Source organism: Prionailurus viverrinus, chromosome A1 (genome assembly GCF_022837055.1).
Source record: "Prionailurus viverrinus isolate Anna chromosome A1, UM_Priviv_1.0, whole genome shotgun sequence".
NCBI lineage: Eukaryota > Metazoa > Chordata > Mammalia > Carnivora > Felidae > Prionailurus > Prionailurus viverrinus.
The window spans coordinates 142,055,930-142,079,315 of record NC_062561.1 but is presented as its reverse complement, the minus strand read 5'-3'; the positions used below and the strand labels follow the sequence as shown (position 1 = coordinate 142,079,315).

The following is a 23,386-nucleotide window of genomic DNA, read 5'->3' as shown; positions in this document are numbered from 1 at the left end:
TTCCTCAGAATATTACATTATGCCACTTTATAGACCCTAACCGTAAGGATTCAGTTTACTGACACGGAGAAAATAAAACATCATACACAGCATAATCCTGGTTTTGTGTAAGAATGTATACATTTATACCTGCTAAAAATGTCTTGGAGGGATAGCATCAAATATGAAGTAGTGGATTTCAGGTTGTTTTTAAGTATGGGTTTTTATAATAAACAAGTACCGTTTTATGGGAGAAAAACATTATTTTCTGAGCACCTACTATGTGCTCGGCACCATGGTAGACAATTATTATTCTGAAATCTTGAGTACAAGTTTTTCTTAAATGTGAGAACTGCAACATCTCTATGGTTTTAAGATCTGTTCCTTTATTTAGATCTTCATTTCCTTATCTTCATTTTATACGAGGAATAAACAGCTTACTCTTGCCCATTGTTTACCATGAATAAACTCATTTCAATTGGACCTCTTCAAATCAACTAAGGAACCCCATAGCACGCCAAGAGGCAAACCGTGACTCACTCCAGGAATGAGCTTAGGTGTTCAGCGGCCAAAGCCATCTCACTGCTTCAGCTGTAAGCATAGAGCAAATATTTGTCTTTAATTACTGTGCTTGGATTTCTAAGAGGGATTTTCTCTAGATTACTGGACCAAGGGTGTTGGCCTCACCTCTATGGATCCAATTTTGTTTTTCTCCAAGAAGATGTAGTCACTGTGCCACCACTTGGAAGTTTATCCTGCAGTCTACACACTAGTTCGGTCCCTGTCAATCCTATGGAACACCTTCAGCAAGCATAAAAATCCACAGGGCGGGAAATAACTCAGTAATAAACCAAGGACCAAGACAAGGCTTTATCAGTTAATAACAGCAGAGCTCTCATTACGCTATAATTTTGAAAACTAAAAGTTTCCCTTTCTCCTTTCTTCCTTTTCCTCCATGCTTGATTCCTGGGGGGCATAGTCTGTATCTTCTCCAAAACATGACTGAACTGTTCACACTTTTCTCTTTAAAGTTGATCCCTCAACCCTAGCATTATTGCATGAAGCAAAGCTGCTGGGGGGCTTTGGTCTTTTACCAAACTAGCCAGCATAAAACTCAAAGCCCTCAGATGACGGCTCAAGTGAGGTTCTTGGTCCTCTGTGGTAGGTTCCACTTGGAAAGGCAGCTTCTGGACAGTGGGTCCATCCAATAGGCCTGGCACAACTCATAACAGCCCAGGGCCTCAAGTCCCGGAACCCATGGACCAGTAACAAGTTCCTTCCATGTTTTGCTGCTACCTTCAGGTCAAAGAACATGAGACCTCATGCTTCTTCCCTTTAAACAAAACAATATACTGCAAAGCGTTACTGCTGGTAGCAGACCCAGCATATATGCACAGCCCCAAGAATGACTCCATTGAAAAAGGACCAGCACCAGACCTCCTGTATCACTAGGACTCTGCATCCCACCGGCCACCCAGCTCTACCCTAAAAACAGTTTTTAGGGGCCACCGGGATGGCTCAGTTGGTTAAGCAACCAACTTTGGCTCAGGTCACAATCTGTGGTTCGTGAGTTCAAGCCCCACATCAGGCTCTGTGCTGACAGCTCAGAGCCTGGAGCCTGCTTCAGATTCTGTGTCTTCCTCTCTTTCTGCCCTCCCTCATTTACACTTTGTCTCTCGCTCTCTCTCAAAAATAAGCACTAAAAAAAAATATTAAAAAATAAAAAGTTTTTGTCTGAACCAGACACGGCCCTTCAAAAGCAGTGTAACTGCCAGAATTTTATTTTAAAGCTAATAATTAAGAAGCAAAACCAATTTGGTACAGTAAGATAAATTTGACTGATAATCTAGGGTATCTCTTCACGGTCTCTGTGCCCTCTTTTGGATTCACTGCACCCACCACATACGTAAGCTCTCCTCCAACAGGCCACATGTGAATGGTTTCTCCAGCAAAACTGGCTCCCAAAGTGGTCATCCAGGGGCAGAAAATAAATAAGTAGTATAAAGTTTGAAAGTAATAAAATAAGAATTGACTCACTTTGGAAGGCTAAGGGATAGGGAGAAGGATCCTTGCTGGAAGGGCACAGCCCATCCAAAAAAATAATTCACTCTTTACCCATACATTTCTTTTTTTTTTTTTTTTAACATTTATTCATTTTTGAGATTGAGGGAGACAGAGCATGAGCAGGGGAGGGCAGAGAGAGTGGGAGACACAGAATCAGAAGCAGGTTCCAGGCGCTGAGCTGTCAGCAAAGAGCACAATGCAGGGCTTGAACTCACAGACCGCAAGATCATGAAGTCAGACGAGCTGAAGTCAGACGCTTAACCGAATGAGCCACCCAGGTGCCCCATAACCCATACATTTCTGTATAACTTTGTAAATAACCACCATGTGCATGAAGTACTTACATAGATAGCTTGCTTTTTTTTTTTTTCCTCTGTTGACTAAGAACTCACAATATATTCCTGATGAAATCTCTCCAGAACAAATCCTGTGGAATAGTGTAATGACTGTTGGCACACAAATGACTAGATTCTCTTCAAGGAAATTATTCTCATTATTGTCTCCTATTCATTTAGGCCCAGAGGACCCAATTACATTTCAGCTTTTTATGTTACTGAATTTAGACATGACACAGGTCAAGTCACTTTTTTACATAGGTCTCTTGGTGGGATAAAAGCCCTGAGAGGTGGCATTTGTGGGTTTTTAATATCAACATTAAAAAGAAAGTCAATTACATTTTCTTTATAGGTAAGGAAATAATGACTCATTTGGAGTAATTCTGAAATACAGTCTTTGCATTATTGTCAACACTGCCAAATCTTTTAAACTATGATCCTTTCTGCCATGCATTTTATGTCTTTAGAAAATACGATGCTTTTGCTGGAACTATCAAATAAGCTCAGTATGTTACCTCCAGGGGACTGCAAGATTTGAACGTAGAGGAAGAAGTGTTCTAAAGGAGGACAAAGACGTTCTCAATGACTTCTGATCACAACTCAGAAGAAGAGGGAAGGAAAAACCCCTGAAGCTTATTACTTCATTGGCATGAGGTAAAATTTTTCATGTATTTTATTTCTTTTATTTTGGGGAGGTAACTATTACTTTATTGCTTTATTTATTATTGGCGCTAATGAGGTAACAGGCCCAGGGTTGAGAAGGCTGATAAACTGACATGTTAAAATGACTTACATGTTTGGTACAGTGGTAGGAGCTTAACAGTATTTTCTCATTTAATTCTCAAAATCCATTTCATTATTTTAGCCATGTGAATTACAATAGGCTAGTTTATACTGTGGTATCAAAGAGACCCAAAATCTCAGTGGCCTAATATTGTAACGGTTTATTTTTTTATTCATACCAAATTCACTATGGTGTGAGGCGACCTTCCAAGGCAATTCCTCCTTGTGGTTACTTAGCAGTCCAGGCCAAGAGAAAGGCAGGGGGAAAGTCACAGGAGACTCGGCATGGGTTTTTAAGGTCTCAGCCTGTAAGTTACACACACTGCCTTCCCTCAGCCCAGCGGCCAGACCTGGTCACATGGTCCCACTTCACCGTAAGGAGGTGGGAAATCTAAGGAAGCAAATGGGTACAAGTTATATAGGCCTTTTTAAACTTTGCCAAGAGAACATCACAAGATGATGGGAACACTCCTCAAGCCCCCCTCTCTCTGCTAGTGACTCTGCTAGTCACTTTCACAGGAGTGACCTTAGGGGGAGACAGGCAATGGTCACTGACTAACAGTACATAATTTTCGAATCGACACTCGACCTAGAACATATCCTCTTCCTGCCATGACAGGAAAGACCTTACCGTCTTCTTCTATGGCCCCAAGAGTCCCTGGCCTGCATCCAACATTTTAACCTCGGCCTAACCCAGCTCAGCAGGAAGCTGCCATCTGAGGCAGGGCCCAGGAGAAGTGGTGCAAGTTTGGTTGACCGTCTTCAAGACCCCTGCCTGTCACATCTCTACCCACCTCCTCCCAGCCCTACTTCACCGTAGCACACTCCACCTCCAACACCAGCTGAGGGCCTTGGGTTACCAGCTCCCTTAGTCCTGACCTACACTTAGCTTCCTGTCTCTTGGCTTGCCTTTTCCTTCTTAGTCTGTGCTCCCAGTCATCTGACCTTGGCCTCTGTGTCCAAGCCAGGTCAGCTAGCCCAACAGAACGGCAGAAGGTCTCCTTGCTGGCTCTGCAGGGGGTGCGCAAGGCAGTGACCAGCAGAGGTAAACCAGCGGCAGGCATATTCACAGGCGCACCAGTTTGCAGAGTGCTCTTTCTAACATGGGAGCCTTACTGCCTACATTTCACCAGTTTGTCAAAGGGTATTTATGAACATCAACAGGAGATCACATACTGATGACTCTGTAACTGAGCCAAGATTCTCCACTTCAAAGAGTGAACTCTGAGCAAGTACAGAGGCACACATCCTCAGTTAGTGTATTAGTTCTGACTCCAGGCAGTCAAGAAGCCTGCCAAGGCCACAAAGCAAGCAAAGGAGGGGGTCACAGGTAGCATAATGCCAGCACCCAGGAGGAGAAGAGGATGAGACAAGAATGCGAAGAGAGACACTTCCTAGCTGCTCTGACCACACTGCTGGCCCAGGGAGGAAGGACTGCTGACCGACAGTGCAGATTTAACCATCCAGTGTTTACCACGTGTCAAACACTTGTGTGCACACACGTCCACACATGGTAACAAACACATGCAAATACATGCAGCAGGCTAACCAATTCACAGAAAAGTTGGCTCTCTAGGGGGGGAAAAAAAGCCCTATTTGTAGCATTTGCTGATTCTGTCGTGTAAATACTTTCACTTAAATTAATCTCAAACTCACACGGTTGGCCCCTGATTGTATCTTTTGTGAATGGAAAGGGTGTGTGACTGGGAAACTCGATGAGTGGAGACTCTGTTGGTCTCCACATGTCTATCGCTCGCTTTTGTCTGACAGTTTAATGAGATACAGAATTCTGGTTGATAGATTTTTCCCTCAAACTTTGAAGCTAAGAGAAAGGAAAAAGTACTTCTGGTTTTCAGGGCAGAGAGATCAAGGAGGCAAGCAGGTCATGAAAAACAGGAGGACGTTAAGACTGTGTTGGGAGAAGAAATTCCAGACATACGGAACAAGAGAATCAAAGGAATGGAGGCCAGGTCACAAAGGTACAACGGCAGAGAAACTTTAGACTGGGAGGGCTGGGTTCAGTCCCTTAGAGGATCCCGGAAGGAATGTGCCCCTCCCCACCCCTTGCTTTTTTACCTGTAGGCACCAACCACACTGTAGGTTTCTGAGTGGAGAATTCACACAATCAGATTTAGGACTTGGAAAAACAAAAAAATCAAACATCTGGTTTGTCTACTTTCTGGATAGATAAGAACAGATTTAGCAAAACCAAAACAAAGACGCTGCCATGAGTAGGAACTAGAGCACTGAAAACAAGTGGGAAAAATATGTCACAATGAACCAAAAAAAAAAAAAAAAAAACGGACCAAAAAACCCCCACAAAGCCTGGCCTCATTTCAATGGAGAGGCAACTCCAAGATGAAAACCAGCTGGTGCAGGTCAGGCAGATGAAAGACAAAATCTGGAGAGAAATCAAGGCAGTTGAGGCTGGCTAATTTGCCCGTCACTGCACCATGTTCCCCGCAGCTGACTGCCACACTGCAAGGTATTTTCAGCTTCAGGAGGTTTGCTAGAGAACCTGCACTTGAGTTTTAGAGCTTCCCTCAAACAGGAAGCAAGTGAAAAGTCAGGAAGAAAAGCAGCTGACCTGGAAAACCCTTGCTACCCCACCTGCCAGGCACAGCTGCTCAAGTGCCCCCACCATGAGGGCTGCCCAAGCCCAGCTGCACCCCGGCACCCCTAAATGGCTCTCCTCAGCACCCTCCCCTACTGCAAAGCATTTACTGTATTACTCCTTTCTCCTTGGCAAAACCGAGTTTCCTGAGGACACAGAGTCTGTCTTCCTCGCCAATTTCTTCCCAGGATCTATAAGGTATTCAATAAATAAATGCAACTGAAGCAAACTGCCTAAAATCACACAAATTTTAAGTAGCGGAGTCAGGACTGAGACTTCATTTCTCCCCGGGCACACCGAGTGCCGTGTTCTTCCATCATGCTCCAGAATTTAGAGAATTCCCATGGCACTTTTCTGTCACGAGTTTCTGGGTGTGGTTCTGATTTCGCAAAAACACATGATCCAGTCTCCACCAATCCCTGCTCGGGTCCTGGTTGTCCATACTAACAGGGCTGCTGCCAGGACTAAGAAGAAGAAAGTCAAGTGTGTGTGTACGTGAGTGTCTGGGCCACTGTGTGGGGCTTCCTTAACTTCCACCTTCCAAAAAACAAGCTCAAAGTCTGAATCTTCCCCCACTTCAATGACTTCGTATTTGGAATCCCTTCCTCCCTGCCATCATCAGTACTGAGTGTTCACACAGGTGAACACACACGCACAGCTCAAAGCAAATACGACTTCACTTCTATGGAGAGGGGCGACTCCCTGGTAAAGATCATTTCCATCACCAAAGGGAGCTGTAGGCTCAGGAAGACTCATTTTTAAATGCCCTTAATCAACTGTGCCTGCTGACCCATTGCCTCTGACTTTAGTACTGAATCCTCTCAAGGTGTTCCCTGTCCACCCTCCATTCCCCCGCCAAATTCTTTCTTTATTCCTCTGAGCAAGCAAAGGTTGTGTATCACTTTTGCCTTTTTAATAGGCCCAAGCCTGCCCTCTGGCTTTCAGTCCGAAAGGCACCAGTACGGACTATGACGACGCACGTGCCTGTCTCGTTCTGCTCTCCTGTCTCATCCACTCCTCAGGCTCCCCTGCCCTCAACACATCTAACACGCTTCCGTCTCTGTCAGCCATGGGGCCTTCACCATAGGCTCTGCCCTCACATCAGCCTCCAGGCCTCCCCTTGCTTTGATTCTGGTCACCCTAGAGCATCTCCTGGCAACTCTGCTGCTCAGAACTTTCAGGGCCTAGTAGGTGGTTCTGACCCTCCCCTCAACTTCCTGCTGCCGGTCTCTGATCTAGAAGTTTTCATGTGCTTTGCATTACAAGTACCTGAGGTTTATTAAATGTATGTATGTCCGGGTCCTACTTCAAACCAAGAGAATCACAATCTCTAAGGATGGGTCCCAGGCATCAGCATTTTTAAAATCTCAGGTGCTAAGCTAGGGTTTAGAACCACTGGTCTATTCTAAGCAAACTTGTCTGTTGTCAACAGCAGACTCAATTACGTGTTAATTCATTCAAGAAATAACAACTGAGTAATTACCTCGTGAGAGGGACCAAAATCTACCCAAACACCCTCTCCAAAATCACAAGATCACTTAGGTAAGAGCAAATCCTTCACATGTGATGATTTCCCCAAACCAATGACCTCTAAATTAAAATGAAAAAAAAAATGTATGTCTGTGTTATAAAACACATATATGGAAGATTACTTACAGTCATGGATACAGTGGGTGACATATCTAGTGATTTTTTTAATGCTCTGTTTTGTGATCTCTTAGAACAGTACATTAATTTGCCAGCATGATGTTTCATTGCAAAAACATACAGATAACTACACATCAAAATATATCACTGTCAAAGAGATCGATTTGCCTCTGAAATTTAAAACTTCTATTCACCAAAAACTAAAGCAAAATCAAAAAACACTAATAAAAAGGGAAAAAGGGAGAGCCCAAAAGATAAAAAATCAAAAACTCAGGAAACAAGCAAGCATTAGTAACCAGAACATAACAAAAACCTCTAAAAACAATCAGGGAAAAACGACAACCAAAAAGAAAGTTGGGCAAAAGATTTGAAAAAGAAACTTGCAAAGAAGGAAATATACGCATGAAAAAATGCTCAATTTTAGTAATAGGAAAATACTGTTAAATTACAATGAGATCCTATGTCACACCCAGCCATTTTTTTAAAAGCAACAGAATGGGAGAAGTAGGAAGTCAAACAGTATCATGGGCCAGAAGGCTGACCCACAGGAACTCATACATTGTTGGTGGGTGTGTAAATTGGTCCAGCCACTTTGATAAATATTCTAAAAAAGATGTAGAAGTATATGTTGTACAATCCAACTCCTATGTGATCTCTGTGGGTTTCTCTGGGGGGTATCCTGCATTTACAAGAATATTTGGAGCAAATTTTTAACATAAAATTTGGAGACAGCATAATCCAAAATCCATTAGCATGCATCACCAGAAAAAATATTTTGAGGACTATCCATATAATGGAATTATTATACAACGAAAATATCTCTTCTAAGAACTACTCATTCAAAATGGATGAATCTCACAAACCTCAAGTAAAAAAAAGATCTAGAAAAATACATAGCTTAGAACACCATTTAAAGTTTTAAAATATTTAAAATCCTGAATATAGTTTAGGCATATTTTAACAGTCCAGAGAAAAGCTTATAAATTTCCCATTAAGGCCAAGTGGTCCCGCTGGCAGAAAGGGGAATGTATATAGATAGGAAAGGAACTACCAGGGGCTTAGGAGTGACTACCTAGGTGTCTAAAGAATTATATTTTGTAGTTTGTCTATCTTAAATACTGCAAAATAAATTTAAAATATATTTTATTGGAAAAACCTATTTTCTATTTTTGAGTTAACAGCAGTAACCACTATACAAATAGCCTACATATACTATTTTTTTTCCTTCTAAAATCTTCATATGGCAAACTAAGGTACTGTGATTAAAATTCCTCAGAATAGAGATAAAATTTCCTTGAAACTTAGTAAAATGAAATCCTAGAAAACTGGGCTGGGATTCAGGGGCCTCACTCAAGAGAACTGCTCTGTGACTCAGTATGAGGGGGCTGATGAATCCCCCCCAAACATCAGCTCATGTAATAGTCACAGCAACCCCACTTTTTAACTGCTAAAGACTTTAAAGCTTCCTAAAGGTTAAGGAACTCATCCAAGGGGCTAGAGTTGAGATTTAAGCCCAGACCCATCTTACTTAGAAGGCCATGCTCTTACTTATATATTCACTTATATTTTGATTTGTTCTAGAAAAGTCTTAAGATGATATGCAAAGAAACTAAGAAAACTTTTTAAATGATTTACAATTAGACAAGATCGGGCACGTTCAGGGTGGTATGGCCGTAGACTTAAATGATTTACAATTAAATGAAAGATCTGGGGGCACCTGAGTTGCTCAGTCAGTTAAGCTTCTGACTTTTGATCCCAGCTAAGGTCTTGATCTCAGAGAAGTGAGTTCAAGTGTCATGTTTGGGCTCCGTGCTGGGTGTGAAGCCTACAGGAGGGAAGGAGGGAAGGAGGGAAGGAGGGAAGGAAGGAAAGAAGGAAGGAAGGAAGGAAGGAAGGAAGGAAGGAAGGAAGGAAGGAAGGAGGGAGGGAGGGAGGGAGGGAAGGAAGGGCTGAGAAATAAGGAGCACTGAGAAATGAAGTGGGGAGATCCTTACGTACAGCCTACGTCACAGCCAATACAGCTATCAGAGAGAGAGACGCAGCCCTCAGCCACTGCCACATACAAGATGAGACAATGATGGGCTTTCCAGCACTGTGTCTTACAATGCCCCCCACCCATGACTTCTCCATTTCCCAGACACTGGTGTTAACAAGGCCGTTCTTTCTTACCAAGTATCAGTGCTTCCCTCAGCCAAGCGGAAAAGGTGATCATCTATCATACTGTGCCTGGGAAACACTGCAGCAAGAAAGGACAGATACCACTGGGTCATCCTCATGTTAGCGCTGAGGTGGTAAAAGTCAACACCAAAGCTATCTGGATGCCATCAGATCCTAACACACAAAATGTGGCCAGCATAGTCTAATGGAGGAGACATTTTCTCCCCCGCACACACCCCACAAATCAGATGACAGATATTATTTATTTATTTGCTTTTCAAGTTTATTTTTAATTTATTTATTTTGGGAGTGTGTGTTTGAGCGGGGGGGGGGGGGTGGCAGAGAGAGGGGAAGAGAGGGAGGGAGGGAGGGAGGGAAGAAGAGAGGGAGGGAGGGAGGGAGGGAGGAAGGGAGGGGGAGAGAGAGGGAGAGAGAGGGAGAGAGAGGGAGAGAGAGGGAGAGAGGGAGAGAGGGAGAGAGGGAGAGAGGGAGAGGGGGAGAGAGGGGGGGAGAGAGGGAGAGAGGGAGAGAGGGAGAGAGGGAGAGGGGGAGAGAGGGGGAGAGAGGGGGAGAGAGGGGGAGAGAGGGGGAGAGGGAGAGAGAGGGAGAGAGAGGGAGAGAGAGGGAGAGAGAGAGAGAGAGAGAGAGAGAGAGAGAGAATATGAATCCCAAGCAGGTTCCACACTGTAAGCATGAAGACTAACACACTCAGGGCTCAAACCCATGAACCACAAGATCATGACCTGAGCAGCTGAAGTTGAGTCAGATCAGATGCTTAACCGACTAAGCCACCCAGGCACCCCCAATCAGATGACAGAAACTATTTAGACAATGTAGTAAATTCATCTACAACCATGAGAAAAGAACTCCACCTGATAACAAATACACATTAAAATAAAAAGAAGAAAAATGGCCAAGTAAACAATCCATGAAATGGTGAGTACCCGAAAGAGGCTAGCACAAGGAAACCTTACAAAAAATTAGCTTCACAGGGAAAAAAAAAACCTAACCATACTTAGATATGATTATGTCAAAAGGCTTTACATTATACATGCAGTCCAAGAACCAAGGCATCAGCCTTCACAAACGTAACAATTCTGACACTATCATTGGGTTTAGTGTGTATAAACTTAACACTATTCCCAGATTCCAAAGGTCAAACCCAGAGTCCAACTTGGAAAGCAGAGGAATGTACAGGCAACCGCAAAACGTGACATCTCTCAACTAACTTCCTTCCTTTTATTAGGGATATTACTGATAATGGACACTGCCGGATGGCTTGAAGCATTTACAATGACATTGTATAACAGAGAACTAACAAAGCACAGTCCATCTCTAATTATTCAGGAGGCAGTTATCCAGACTGTGGAAAAACCCAAGCGTTTCTCATGCTCTTCCAGCCTACTCTGTGCCTTCTCTGGAACATTAAATGAAGGCAGGAAAAAGTGAAGGGGGATGATATTCAAATCAGTCAATTCTGCTACATGGTCAGCAGTTCTGGTAAGCAGATTTGATGGCAAGGGAACAGAAACCATCTGCTAAAAATGAGTTTGAGATTTCCTGTGGATTTCAATCATCCATACTGCCTCTGTCCTCAATTTTGCCATTGATAAGCTAGAGTTGTCTTAGAAAACCAACAGTGAAATGTCTCCGCTGCGTGGCTCCAGGACAACGTCACACTAGGGACCCAGTGACACTGAAACAACTCTGTATTTTTCACTACACCTAGTACTGCACCAAAAGTTCAACCACATACATTTTCCTGACTCTGGTTTGTCAGGGCCACTCACACCGAAGTAAATTGCAAACATCAGTCCCCGAGTCCATGGATCATATGGACACTGGGGTTAATGAAACAGTGTCAAGCTCGGTTTCCCAGTTAAAAACAAATCCCATTTAAAAATAAGTATTTCCGGCGCCTGGGTGGCTCAGTCAGTTGAGTGTCTGACTTCAGCTCAGGTCATGATCCCACAGTTCATGGGTTTGAGCCTCATGTCGGGCTCTGTGCTGACAGCTCAGAGCCTGGAGCCTGCTTAAGATTCTGTGTCTCCCTCTCTCTCTGCCCCTCTACCATGTGCACTCTGCTTCTCTCTCTCTCAAAGATAAACACTTAAAAAAAATTGTTTTAAGTAATTCATGAGAAGTCACCTATAAAATGCAAATGTCCCCTTTTTTGGAAAAGAAAGTTTTACTTATTTGGTAAAAACAATAATTTCTAAACAGTTACTCATAAAAAGCACCATTCACAGCCTAAAGATGTGTGACTTAAGTCAAACACTACACAATTAAAACCTCAACATTTTTACCAAGTTAGCAAGCAAGACAGCCACCCATGAGATAGTATCCCAAGAGCCCTGTGACCTCTCCTGTTTACACAAGGTTGCACACAGCAGCAGTCATGTCCCCAGGGTGCCCTGGCCCTATGGTTCCACAGGGCTCACATCAAAAGCCAACGGGACAACACCCACAGTCTTATTTCTTCTTTTCCAAAAATACTGGTTTTTTTTAGATTCAGAGATAAGGAACTTAACTGAGCCACCCCACCCAGGTACCCAGAGAGAGCTTAAAATTTTAAATGGAAAAAAAAAAACCATAAAAACATTGAAGAAAATATATAGGTGAATACTTGTATCATTCAAGGGCCTGGAAGGCCTTGCTGAAAATAACAACAAAGACATAAACAATGAAGGAAGTGATGGTTAGAGTTTTGCTAATAAAAATAAATATGTAAGAGTATAATAAATATAAAATTACAAACGAAACTGAGGAACAATATTAGTAATATATGATAGAAAACAAAGTGCTATACTTATTAGAGTTCCTTAAAATTTAATAGGATAATTGTTAAAAAAACAAGCATCCCCATCAAAAATGGGACAATAAAGGACAGACAATTCACAAAACACACACACAAATAGGCTGTAAAAATTATGCAACAATGCTGGGCCTTTCTGGCAATCCAAAAACGTGAATCAAAACTAGATTCCACTTTTGCTCATCAAATTCCAAAGATTTTACAATAATGATCCCCAATGCTGTTGAAGGTCTGAGGAAGTAAGTATTTTCTTTGCTGGAGGGCAGGAAAACTGTCCCAGTGACTCTGCATTCCTTACCACACCAAATGCCTTGCTGGGCTACGGTAATGTAAATGGTTAGAACTTTCAAATGTGTTTGAGACTCTTTCAGTTGCCACCCCCTTTCCTCTGTTTATACATCCACCATGATGTTTATCATGTGATAATTCTGCCGCCATAACCACTAGCTGTCAGAAGCAGGAGGATCCTAGGAAACAAATGGCAACTCCATCCAACCCCAGATAGAGAACCAGTAAATGATCAGCTGTGACAGGTGCATCCCAGCACCCAACACCCATTTCCATCTGCTACAACCAGGACTGACAGCTTTTGATGAGTGGGTGCTTAATACATCATTAAAAAACCAAAAAAGTCCTTTGTAAATCAAAGATTATTCTGCTCCTTGGCACAAGATGCAGGATGCTGGAGAACCAAAGCTGCCAATGTTGCTATTTGGTAAAAGGTTTTCAATGTAACACCAAATCTGATATCCTTTTCCCCATGTGTAACTAAGGGGCAATAACACATGCTCCTTGGAGGGCAGATGCTGAGTCTGTATCAATCATGGATGGATCTCCAGTGCTTGGCACTTCAGGCAATTGATAAATGATAGATATTCTTTTCACAGTATCTCATTCATTCTTTTGGAAAATCCTTACTGAGCGCCACAGTGAGGCAGAAACTTAATAGGTGCCTTACACTTATAAACTAACTTCATACGCTGGATCATCAAAGCATAAGCTCTTTCTTTACATTGCATTAAAATGTAGTCCCCGAACATTTGACTTGCTTACATGAAAACACAAAAGTCCACTTGTGGATTAGCTAACTTTACCTAACACTTGCCCCACTGTCGCAGAAAATCAAGAATTGCTTTACATTCTTACTTGTATTGTGAGAAAACAGTCTTCCAGGTATTGCCTCCTGGTAAATGATAATTGCCAAGAATTTGGGAACTGGAAGGCTCCTGAGGGATCGTCTCCTTTAACCCTTTCATTTTGCAGACTGCCCAATAAGGCTTAAGAGGCTATGTGGTATGCTTGAAATCATACACAAGCGAGACGGTAACACTGGGATACAATCCAAGTCTCCAGGCTTTCAGGCCAGTGATACTTCTACCCTGCCCTGCTGTTTCTTCCTGGTACTCACCAAAATGCTTTCCCTTTAATAACAGAAGCAGAGAACACCACATTTTTAGGCCTTGCAAAGAGAAGATTTTAGAATAGGTTTACCTGTGGTCAGCTTTAGTCCCAATCCCAAACGCATGACTGCATATAAGTTCAGAATCTATAAATACATACCATATACTTGAGCAAATGGCAGACTAACCACAAAGGTTAATAGCCTTTACTAGCCATTCTGGAAGAGATTATGAATTATTTTTAAATGAAAAGGCTAATCATGAGTTTAAAAATATCCTCAAGGGGCACGGGGTGCCTCAGTCAGTTAAGTGGCAGACTTCTGCTCAGGTCATGATCTCACGGTTCTTGAGTTCGAGCCCTGCATTGGGTGAGCCCTATTTCTCTCTCCCTCCCTCTCTCTCTTCCTCTCTGCCCCTTGCGGTATTCTCCCTCTCTCCTTCTCTCTGTCCCTTGCTCACTTGTGCCCACTCTCGCCCCAAGAAAAATATCCTCAAACGTCTCATGTTATCATTTTCCTCTACAACTCATTTTCTAAAGCCTTTTACAAAATATGACATAATTTACTCAGTCACAAAAAAGAAGACTAATTAAGCAGTCTCTGAGGCCACTCAACTAGAACACATGTCTTTTAGTGTGGACTTATTTATTAGTCAAAGGCAAGATACAAGTGGCAATGTAAAAATCCAGAGAATAAAAGGAAATGGATGGAGGCAAGGGAAAAGCAGGTAAGAGCTGACATTCATATATAGTTAGGTAAATCAAGGGCAAATTTCCTACCAACAACAAAAAAATTCCTCTTGGACCGGCTAAGATGCAGGCCTGGGTCCCTGAGAAATAATAAAAAAAATTATTAATAATAACTGAGATCAGCAAGGTGTAATAGGGAAAACCTGATTGGGGAATCAAAAGCCTATGTTCTTTCCCAACTCCTACATTAACTAGCTGTGTGATCATGGACAGATGATACCATTATTCTGGGTATCAGTTTCATAAACCGAGAGTTAACCTCAATGCTTCTCAAACTTGCCTCAAACTCAATGCTCCTGTCCCTTGCCCTGCTGCCAGCCAGATGCAATAGTAAATTCTGTCTGGAAGAACATGCCATCACACAAACTCTCAAAGTGCTCAAATATATTGTCCAATATTCAGTAAAAATAACTAGTCTATAATGGGAAAAAAGAAAAAATATTGACCAAAAACTAAAAAGGGAACACAATTAGACAAATAGAAGTTTCAGATAGTGGAGTTAGCATACACAGACCTTAAAGTAACCACAGTTAATATGTTCAAAGAATTAAAAGACAAGATATAAAATTTTGGCAAAGAGAAGCTATTAAAGATATCAAATGACAATTTTCACACTGAAAAATATAGTAATTAAAAACAGCCACCAACTGGGTGGGTATATAAGGCTCTGAAATACAGGGAGGAGAGAGAAATGGGGGACTGGGATATACATCGGAAAAAAAGAATTAGACTAGAGTACAGGGAGACAAAAGAATAGAAAATATAGGAAGGAGTTTAAAAGATACCTGGAACACAGAAAAAAGGTGTCATATACATGTAATGTCATTGCTGGTCAACTGAGAAAGAGAGCATGGGGCAGAAACAATATTTGAAGAGCAAATAGCTGAGATTTTCCAGTACTGAAAAAATAAATCAAGCCACAAATTTAAGAAGTGTGATAAACCCCAGGAATAAAAAACACAAACAAAACAATATCTACTGATATTATTTTTAATTTTTTTTAACATTTATTTATTTTTGAGAGAGCGAGACAGAGCATAAGTGGGGGATGGGCAAAGAATCCAATGCAGGCTCAGAGCCTGATGCGGGGCTCAAACCCACAGGCCATGAGATCAGGACCTGAGCTGAAGTCGGATGCTTTACCGACTGGGCCACCCAGGCACCTCTACTCATATTATTAAAGAATAATTAAGAGCAAAATACAAACTGAAAAATATTTTAAGATGGCCAAGGAAAGAGCTACATTGTTTTAAAGGAGCAATAATTTTAACACTGACATCTAACTTCTTGATGGAAATAATGCGAGGCAGAATACAATGACCTGGTATCTTCAAAATGCTAAAATAAATTCCAGGCCAGACTAGAGCTCTATATCCAGCAGCAATATACTTCAAAAATGATAATACGGGTGCCTGGGTGGCTCAGTCGGTTGAGCGTCCGACTTCGGCTCAGGTCACGATCTCACGGTTCGTGAGTTCGAGCCCCGCGTCGGGCTCTGGGCTGATGGCTCAGAGCCTGGAGCCTGCTTCTGACTCTGTGTCTCCCTCTCTCTCTGCCCCTCCCCCATTCATGCTCTGTCTCTCTCTGTCTCAAAAAATAAATAAACATTAAAAAAAATTTTTTTAAATGATAATAAAATCAAACTTTTATAAATATACAAATAAAATATACATAGCATATGTATTTTATAATATATATAAAACATAAATAAAACAAAAACAGACTTTGTCATGACGTGTGTAGCACTAACAAAAAGACTAAAGAGGGATCTTCAATCAAAAAGCATTGATCTAAGGTCAAAGCTCACAGACAGAAAATAATGAGTATCACTGGGAAACGTAAACATGTGAGTAAATCTAAGTGAATACTGAGGGTAGAAAACAATAGTAATGTCTTCTTCAGTTTAAAAAACATAAATAAATAAAACACCATACAAGACAACAAGAACATAAAATTAGTTGGGAAATTTATTCTCAGTTCCTTCTACGGTCTGGAAGGGGTAGAGGTATTAACATTGGACTACTGAGAGTTAATTTTGTAATTTCTACTCATTACAAAAGAACATTAAACAGACTAACAAGGTACTAGAGTGGAGAGACAGAATAAAGTACATAAACTAACAGAAACCAAGAGAAGAAAAATATGAAGTGTGGAACGGGAGGAAAATGAAGCAAACTAAAATAATAGCACTAAATGCCAATGTATCGCTAACTGCATTTAATATAAACAAACCTAAGGTTCCACTTCTAGTAAGAAAGCGTTAACTCCTAAATCACCAACCCTCTCAACTGATAACAGTGATAAACTCTAGACAAAAGTGACAACCTGAGGGCTCTGGACCGTGAACAAAGCAGTCAAGATTCAGGAAGGGGACTATCAACTTCGAGAAAGAGCCCAACACCTGTTGTTGAGGTTACCAGTTTTTCAGTTTTGCCTTGAAGGCAGGCCATAGTCACGGCAGGGCAAGGAAGGATCCACCTCTGACAGACAGTTCACCATCAAGCTTGCCTAAGGAACCAGAAGATGGAGTGTGGGGCCACAAGGGTTGCTAGACAGTGAAGGGAGAGTTCCAGCAAAGAGGGAAACCAGAGAAGAATTCTAAACTCTGCCCAAATCTCTGGCTGAAACCTGAACAACATATGCCCAAACCAGATTCCAAGGAGCCCAGCTCAAGATCAAATAGCTTAACTGATATTTGAATTGCCTCCACCTCAGATGACAATAGTATTTACAGTAGGTGTGTAATAAACTTAATCACCTGCTAAGATAAACCAACTAAATCAACACTCTTCAGAAGAATCTGGAGTCTTCCCAACACATCAACCACAATGTCCCTGATACAATCCCAAATCACTGCATATCTGTGCTGACAGCTCAGAGCCTGGAGCCTCCTTTGGATTCTCCCTCTCTCTCTGCCCCTCCCCTACTCATGCTCTCTCTCTCTCTCTCTCAAAAATAAACATGAAAAATTTTTTTAACTTAAAGAAAAAAATCACCCAGATATTGGAATGACCAGACAAGGATTTTGAAGCTATTATAATTATGCTCAATGAGATAAAGAAATATACACTCATAACAAACGAAAAAGAAGAAACCTCAGCCAAAAATAGATAATATAAAAAAGAAATAGAATTTTTACAATTGAAAAATACAGTACCAAAAATAAGTATTCCCTAGATGAGATAAATATCAGAATGGCCATTACAGAGGAAAGAATCCATGAACATGAAAATAGATGCATAGAAATTATCCAGTCTGAAGAAGAGAGGAACATACTGAAAAAAAAAATCGAGACCTAGGGATCTGTGGACAATATAAAAAGTCAAATGGAGTCTGGGGTGGAGAAAGGGAGAGAATGAGAGATAAAAGTACTAGAGAAAAAATAGGCTGAAACATTTCTAAATTTGCAGAAAGACCTATGTTTACAGATTTAAGAATTCAACAAAATCACGAACAAGAAAGAGATGAGGAAAGCTACGCCTAGGCACATTCTCATCAATCTGGGAAACGTTCAAGATAAAGGCAGCCACAGGAAACTACACACTGTGCACAGTGGGACAGTCCCAACAAATGTTGAACGTTCTTGAGAAACAGTGGAAAAGGGACAACTCTGAAGTTAAGATAGTTCTAGACAAAGGAAAACTAGACAATTCGTTGCCCACAGACCTGAAGTACAAGAAATGCTAAAACAGTCATTTCAAGTTTAAGGGCATAACAGAAGGAAACAATCCTGTTGAGGAATAAATAAAGAGCATCAGAAATAATAAATATAAAAGGTTATTTTACGGGACGCCTGGGTGGCTCAGTCAGGTGACCATCCAACTCTTGGTTTTGGGTCAGGTCATGATCCCAGACTCATAGGAGGGAGCCCCACATCAGGCTCTGTGCTGAGCATGGAGCCTGCTTGAGGTTCTCTCTCCCTCTGCCCTTCACCCCTGCTCTTGCGCTCTCTTAAAAATAATAATAGGGGCGCCTGGGTGGCGCAGTCGGTTAAGCGTCTGACTTCAGCCAGGTCACGATCTCGCGGTCCGTGAGTTCGAGTCCCGCGTCAGGCTCTGGGCTGATGGCTCGGAGCCTGGAGCCTGTTTCCGATTCTGTGTCTCCCTCTCTCTCTGCCCCTCCCCCGTTCATGCTCTCTCTCTGTCCCAAATAAATAAATAAACGTTGAAAAAAAAATAATAATAAATAAGAACTCTTCTAAGAGATAATATAGGAGACTACCTTCATGGCCTTGGGGTAGGTAGAGATTTCGTCAACTACACTAAACTTCTATTCATCAAAAAACATTTATTTATTGTCAAACAGGGATGATTTTGAGAAAAAACAAACAGCACAATCATTACTCTGGAAGACTATGCATAACTTGGGACAGTTAGGCACAAACTTAAAATACAGTGACACTACCTACCTACTCATAGATAAATAAGCAACAAGAGTGTGCCTATATGTGCATCAAAGAATGTTCACAGCAACATTATTTATAATAGCCCTAACTGGAAACATCCCAAATGTCCCTTAACATTAAAATAAACAGAGATACAATCATGTGATGAAATACCATAAAAGAACGAAAACAAATAATGCAACAGCCAGTAAGATAGATTCATCTCTGAAATGTGAGACTAAGCAAAAGAAGCTAGACATAAAATAATACATGCTATATGATTTCATTTACATAGGATTCAAAAATAGGCAACACTACTGTATAGATTTATAGATCAAACTAATAAGACAGGGAGTAATGGTTGAGAGGTGGTTTCTAGAGTACTGGTTCTATTTCCTAACCTGTGTGATAATTACGTTTATGATAATGCATCAGAGAGTATATTTTTGATTTTTAAACTTTTCTGTCTGCATATAGTTCTTCAATTAAACAGTTTATTTAAACAAGTAACATAGACCTAAATGTAAAATCAATGCTACTAAACTCCTAGAAGATAACACAGGGGGAAATCTACATGATCTTGGGTTTGACAGCAACTTTTACACACAACACCAAAGGCATAACCCATGAAAGAAATAATTGATAGGATGGACTTCATTAAAATTAAAAACATCTGCTTTGCAAAAGACAATGCCAAGAGAATGAGAAGACAAACCACAGACAGGGAGAAAATATTTGCAAAAGGACTGTCACCCAAAACATAGAAAGAACTCTTAAAACTCAACAATAAGAAAACACCCTGACTAAAAAATGGGCCAAAGACTTTGGCAGATAACTCACCAAAGAAGATATACAGATGGTTGATAAGCACATGAAAAAATGCCGCACATATCATTTTTGCAAATTAAAACAAATTATACACACATCTATAAGAATGTATAATGTTTGCAAATTATACACACATCTATAAGAATGCTGAAATCCAAAACCCTGACAACATCAAATGCTGGCGAGGATGTCAACAACAGGAACTCTCGCTTATTGCTGGTGAAAATGCAAAATGGAAGAGTCCCTTTGGAAGACAGTTTGGTGGTTTCTTGCCAAACTAAATATACTCTTACTATATGATCCAGCAATTGTGCTGCTTGGTATTTACCCAAAGGAGGTGAAAATTTATGTCTACATATATGCACCTGGATCTTTGTGGCAGTTTTATTCATTGCCAACACCTGGAAGCAAGATGTCTTTCATTGGTGAATGGATCAGTAAATTGTGGTACACCCAGACAATGGAATATCACTCAGTGCAAAAAAAAAAAAAAAGCTCTCAAGCCATGAAAAGACCTGGAGGAAACTTAGAAACTTAAGTGCATATTACTAAGTGAGAGAAACCAACCTTAAAAGACTGCATACTATATGATTCCAACTATATGCTATTATAAAAACGGCCAAACTACTAAGACAGTAAAAAGATGAGTGATGGCCAAGGGCTGGAAGGAAGACGGGATGATGAACAGACAGCACAGATGAGTGTGAGGGCAGTGAAACTATTCTGCATGATGTTATAATGGAGGACACACGTCATTATACATTTGTTTCACCCATTTAATGTACAAAACCAAGAGTGAACACTACTGTAAACTATGAACTCTGGGTGATTATGATATGTCAATGTCAATGCAGGTTCATCAACTGTAACAAACACACTACTCTGGTGCAGGATGCTGGTAATGGGGAAAGCTATGCATTTTATGGGAAATCTCTGTACTTCAGACTCGTTTTTTCTGTGAAACTAAAACTGCTCTAAAAATAAAGTCTACTAAAAGAAATACAAAAAATACTTCACTGCTTACGTACATAATGTAAAAGATTTGCAAAATTCTTGTACTCTCGTCGATAACACATCCACACTTTTATTATTAAAACATATTTGGGGCGCCTGGGTGGCTCAGTCGGTTAAACGTCCGACTTCAGCTCAGGTCACGATCTCGCGGTCCGTGAGTTCGAGCCCCGCGTCGGGCTCTGGGCTGATGGCTCAGAGCCTGGTGCCTGCTTCCGATTCTGTGTCTCCCTCTCTCTCTGCCCCTCCCCTGTTCATGTTCTGTCTCTCTCTGTCTCAAAAATAAATAAAACGTTAAAAAAAATTTAAAAAAAAAATTTGAATTACATGGAATTTAATAAACTGCTAGTCTGGGAGAATGCAGTTTATCTGTGGCTTCCTGGTGGTGCAGGCCCAGCTTGGACAGCTCTGGAGATGCCTCCCCGCAAAGGAAGCTCCAGGAAGCACTCCCCAAGCTCAGTCTAGAGTTTAGGTTCTAACTCTCATGACATATTCCTTTGCTTGGCATTTTATGGTTCCATCAAAGGGAATTCAGAACAACCTTATCCAGGAAGCCTTGCAAAGCAGCTCAGATCATTTGCTCTGCCTGGCTCCTCCCTCAGGCCACCAGGCAGAGAATTCTTGACTTCCAGCTTTCCTGAGTCTGCTGGACACGGCTCCACCAGGACTCAGAATTTGCTGTCAGAGAAGACTCACAGCCTAACAGCCTTTCCCCAAACTCCAGCTGCTACTTTGTATGTGCTGCCTGCACTGCTTCCTAAGTGGAAACAGAAGGCCCCAGAAGGTACCAAGGCCCTCAAAAAGAAGAAAAGGTCTCCTGCTAGCACAGGGTTGTGAGGAGGCCCTCCAGGGCACTCTAATGTCTGACCTCTAGCCAGGAATGTTCAATGACATATCAGCACAGGATCAGCAAGCAAATTCAAACTCAGGCAGTGTTCACTCATTTCCAGCTCTATTCCTATCCAAGGGTCAGCACACGGCCTGCGAGTCAGTTGGCTCCTTAGGTTCCTGAATTGTGTGTGTCCTACTAGGAAAGAGCTGAAGAGCTCTCCCTAGCTGTCCCTGCTTGGGAAGGTGCACCCCACAGGCCAGCGGGGAAAGGAAGACAGCTGGGACCATAGGGCCAGGCTGGGGCACTGGCTCTGTCACATAGCTGGCGCTTGGGGGAAGGAGACATGCTTGCAGCCCAAATCTCAGGGTCTGCTTCAGTCCAAGGGGCAGTCTGGTGCAGGCAGGGATGAGAACTCCAGCCTCAGAAGGCCTGGGATTGCATGCACCTCCCCCACCCCCTTGGACAATTATTGAGCCTCCTTAACTAAGGTTCAGTCTCCTCGCGTCTAACGAAAGCCACAGTACCTGTCGGGTCGTGTGAGTATCAAATGGTCTAAACTCTCAAGTCTTTAGCAGAGCGTCCGAAATGCAAATTATTCAATAATTCCTAGCTGCCACACTAGCTTCCCCAGACTCTGATGACTTGAGATCACCCTACCTGGCGAGTGGTTGAGTGTTGGAGAAGAGAGAGATGGGGGTAGTACACAAAAGAAGCAAGACTTAAAGTGGGTCAGGTAACAATGATATGCATCCCCAGATCTGGAGGGGGTAAACCGAATAACGTCCTCCAAAAAGATTCAGGTCCTAATCCCTGGAACCTGTGAATATTACCTCACATGGCAAAAGGGTCTTTATAGGCGTGATTAAGGATCACGACATGGGATTATTCTGCATTATCAAGGTGGGCCCTAAAAGCAGTCCTAAGTGTTTTCGTAGGAGGGAGACGGGATGGCAGAAGAGGAAAAACAATGTGACAACCAAAGCAGATTAATCTGACAAGCCCAAGAATGCTGGCAGCCACCAGCAGGTTGAAGAGGCAAAAATGAACTCTTCCCATGAGCCTCCAGGAGGAACCAGCCATTCTGACACCTTGATTTTACTCTGGAAGACTCATTTAGATTTCTGGCCTCCAGAACTGTAAGAAAAAGTTCTGTTGTCATAAGCCACTAGGTTTCTGGTCATTTGTCACAGCAGCAATAAAAACCTAATGTGAGACTGGAATCCTGGCCAACAATTGGGCATTCAGGCGGCAAAACTGAGTCCTGTGGGGGAAAAAAGTGGCAAGACCCTCTCAGGGCCACAGTCATGTCAGTTAGGGCTCGGGGCTGGGCTCGACAACCAGCAAAAATCGCAATGAGACCGGGAGTTGAGGCAGGGGCCAAGTTCCGAGGGCAGAGCTGTCATGGAGGATAGCAAGGCATAGGCAGGTCAGGAGCCGCTGTGGCCAAGGGTTTGCCCAAACTTTCTGCACATCAGGCTGACCACAGCAGACACAACTCCAGACCTGTGCCCACATACGTACCACCAGCCTCAGTCCAGGCAGGCTCTGGGCCAGCTGCTCAACGTGTACTCTGCAGGCTGGTACTGGCCTGTGAACTGTTACCCAACAGTCATGACGTAAGGACAGAAATTTAGAATTAAGCACCTAGAACTTCCAGCAATTCGGCGTTTTGGGAGAATGTGATCTTAATGCTGCCGAATCTGCTAAGAAAACATTTCAGCTTTCTGCATTCTCTACGTCTTTTTTAAAGTCATTTTTCAGTAACTCATTGTGATTGTTATTTTCTGAG

The 23,386-nt window shown here is 42.0% G+C and overlaps 1 protein-coding gene across 2 annotated transcripts in view; it reads right to left on the bottom strand.

Moving 5' to 3' along the window:
- The window catches only part of PDE8B (phosphodiesterase 8B), a 240,810-nt gene that overhangs the window by 142,560 nt on the left and 74,864 nt on the right, over positions 1–23,386 (bottom strand). The gene's annotated exons all lie outside the window — the stretch shown is intronic.